Here is a 3648-nt window from a genome sequence, read left to right as displayed (position 1 = left end):
GTTGCGGAGCACAGGCTCCAGATGCGCAGGCCCAGCGGCCACGGCTCACGGGCCCAGCCGCTCCGCGGCACGTGGGATCTTCCCGGACCGGGGCATGAACCCGTGTCCCCTGCATCGGCAGGCGGACTCTCAACCACTGCGCCACCAGGGAAGCCCTCCACCATCTCTTTTTGAAAAATGTAGTTGAGACGTGATCTGATTCACTGTCCCTAAAACATACATAACAAGGTCTTTTTTCTTCTGGTTTGAGGTGATTTCATTACACAAAACCATCTCTGTCATTTCATCCAATGTAATTTGTCATTTATCAAGATACACTACTGATAAGAATATGCAAAGCATCCGACAACAGACAATAAATTATATCACTCTGAGCAAACCACAGGAAAGAAAAACATATATTTTTTCTGACTTATATAGCCTACCAGATAGAAAATGGGAAATCCCATATTACCCAAATATTGTTTTAATTATACATCCCTTTCAAAAAATCTCTTAGAAAGAAATGAGTTAGATGAAATGATTAGCATTAATATAGGGCAGACTTAGAGAAGTATTTTAAAAGCTATTAAAATAGTAATTTGCTTCTATATTATTTTTTTTTTTAATTTTTGACTGAAATGGAAGAAAGGCTTGACTTTATGGGCCAGAGTAAAGACAGAGAACTATTTTCCACTTAAAGATCCTTATTTTAAAATGTTTATAGTTTCTTCTGTCCAGGAGACAGGGCACTAGTTGACCGACATATCGGTTAACATTCCCTTTTCTTATATTATTGTAATTAAAAACATTGTTCTCAGTTTCAGAGATTTGAAGTACTCAAGCAAGATCTAAATTTACATACCTAGAGTGATTCAAATAATATATACATCCCGCATAACTTGCAATATTGCTTAACAAGGATAGCATAATCTTAAAAATCTACCTGGGCTTTATTTATGTGTGAATGTCATCCACACCCTGTGTGGACATATGGTTATTAGCACACCATGTCATACAATGAGTCTCTATTCCAAAATACGTCGTGCAGTGACTAGCAAAATACATAGACCAAATAAGCACCTAAATGTGTTAAAATAACCGATTCTTCCCTGGCTACTGTGTAATTATCATCTTTGGAGTGAAAGGAGAATTTAGCAATGATTAAGCCCAGAGCCCTTTATTTAGATGCCAGTACCATAGACCAGGGACTAAAGGGTTTACACAAGATTCTGAAACTGCATTGCGAAAGAAATCGACTTAAATCCAGTACTTCTGACATTATTCCTAGTCTACAAGATGATGTCATTCCCACCTGTCAACATCTCCCAAAGCAGTGGCTGATCAGTGGACTCAGTGATTGGTGACCCATTAGTCATCGGCATATTATGTTCAGATAGCCTGAGAGGTATCACTGAAATCAACTGTAAAAGAAGGAGAAGGGAATTGAGGTTAACTGGGTGTTTAGATCATGTGCTCGGTGCCATGTTAGGCAACTTTCAGTGGAGTATCTCATTTAATGTTCATGATGTTATTGCTTCCGTTCCGTCTCATAGATGGAAGGAGTGGGATTCAGAGGCAATAAAGATTACCTCTATCCACCCATCTTGCAGAGGCCACACAGAGCTCCATCTTAGTTCTCTTCAAAGGCGCTATCTTCCCTTCATGTACTTCATTTATACAGATAGACTTAAGGGCGATATTAAGTTGATGTCATACCATGAGACAAGCCTCTCCAAAGAGTGCATCCAATATCCTGTTTTGTTACAGTCTCTGACCAAAGGTACACGAGCCTTTAAAAGTAAATAAAGGAAAATCTTTTAACTTCTGAAAAGATATCCAAATAGAAAATATAAGCCTTCAATTTAGTCATAAGAACATGACGGTTGGAGAACAGTAAGAAGCTAAAGGTATGCTCCGGGGACCTCTGTGCTCATCAAATGCATCTACATCCTTCTTCAGTTGGGAATTAATGAATTGAACATGAATAAATCAAAAGTGGGATTAAGGATTATGCTTGTTAACAAACGTTGGATCTAGCCCGCTCTTGGAAGTCCATTATTTCCTAGGTGAAGGGAACTTCGCTGTTACGCAACTGGTGGTAAAAGTGCATGAAGCTGATTTCCATAAGAGTCTCATCAAAGAAAGTCCTAAGAATCACGTTACCCAATGAAATGGCTGAGATCACAGGCTCTGGATTAAGCTTGTTTAGACTGATTCTTGGGTCTTTTACAACCAGAGTGACTTTGAGCTAATTGAGTGACACCTGGGCTTCGGTTTTCCTATCTGTAAAGTGAGATGTACGCTCTAGGGATGCTGTGAAGATGCAGGGAGATAATACCTGTCAGTCACTCAGTGCGGTGCCTCACCTCGCTGATAAACTTAGCTTCTACAAAGGCCACCTCCGCTGGCACTCAACTCACGGCCCCGCAGGCCCCTTTCCACCAGTCACGGACTTATTCTTTTAGTTTGCCAGTTTCTACATACTTTTCCATCATAAAATGTCCTCTTCCAACATTCCGAATGATTGCTGCTTCCATCTTCATTCATTCATCACCATCATATTGTATTTCCTCCTGACTTCACAAATCTTTGCTTTTTCTATATTCACGATCTCTTTTGGTTATAGAGATCCTAACAATCTCTGTGCTGTTTCCTTTGCATTTTAGACAAGGAAACGGAAGCCAAGGGGGATTTAAGAGAACTAACCCGTCTTTGCAGGTCCCCAAATCATCTGCCCCTACAAAAGTTTCTGATCAGTACTGGGGGGATTCGTAGACATTCAAAAATCAGAGGGACTTCCCTGACCTACATGACCCTTCCACCGTCACAGACAAGGAGGCCAATGGAAGGAACCGGAAGTCTCAGAGAGCCTCTGGTGATGGTGATGCTGGTCTGTGCTAGTCAGTCCACATCCCCTCCCCACCCCTGCCCCAAGGGCCTGAGCTTTCCCACTTCCAGACTGTTCTCTCTCTCCTCCCAGGCTTTCCTGTTGTCTTGGGTCCAGCCAGTGCGCGCCACGGGCAGGAGAAGGAGGCTGGGGTTCTACTTCCCGCCCTCCTTCAGCTCAGCCTGCAGGTTTGGCCAGGGCTTCATGCTGCATCACAGCCCCTGTCAGGCAGCCCCTTCCCCGGCTCTGCTCTTCCCTCAGGCCCCCATAGCCTGTCCCCCGCCCAGCAGGCAGACGGGATGAGCACGGTCGTGGCTCCCCGTGTTTCTGCCCCCTGATGCTGCCCTTAACCCAACCCACACCTCTGCCCAGGTTGCCTTCATCACGTTCATTCCACAGTCCCGCCCGGACCGTCACAAATGCAAGTGCTTACGACTTGCCTCTTCGTCTCTGAAACCTCACTGGTACCATGAAGCCGTGTTATTTTATACTCTGTAACTCGTGGGCTCCCTTTGCCTGAACCTCCAGCAAACATTCTGGAGGCTTCTGGCTCCTTCTGGGCTGCGTTGGAGTCTAGTCCACAGCAGAGCAGGCCTTCAGAGAAGGAGGACATTTTTGATGTAAAATTTTAGAGTCAGCATGATGTGATAAACTACATGGATGGTGATATTCTCTTTTGATTGGTTTTTCCTGTTGCTTTAAAAATTCACTTTTAAGCTCCTTAGGTTTTTGCACGATTTTCCATGAGCTGTGACATATGTTTGTGTGTGGTTTTTTTT

At 43.5% G+C, this 3648-nt stretch overlaps 1 protein-coding gene across 1 annotated transcript in view; it reads left to right on the top strand.

Annotated features, from left to right (window-relative positions):
• SEMA5A (semaphorin 5A) overlaps positions 1 to 3648 on the top strand; it is a 429431-nt gene that overhangs the window by 330667 nt on the left and 95116 nt on the right. The gene's annotated exons all lie outside the window — the stretch shown is intronic.

The sequence above is a fragment of the Physeter macrocephalus genome, chromosome 8 (assembly GCF_002837175.3).
Source record: "Physeter macrocephalus isolate SW-GA chromosome 8, ASM283717v5, whole genome shotgun sequence".
NCBI classification, from domain to species: Eukaryota; Metazoa; Chordata; class Mammalia; order Artiodactyla; family Physeteridae; genus Physeter; species Physeter macrocephalus.
Note: the sequence above shows the minus strand (reverse complement) of the source record. Positions and strands in the feature narration are given on the sequence as shown.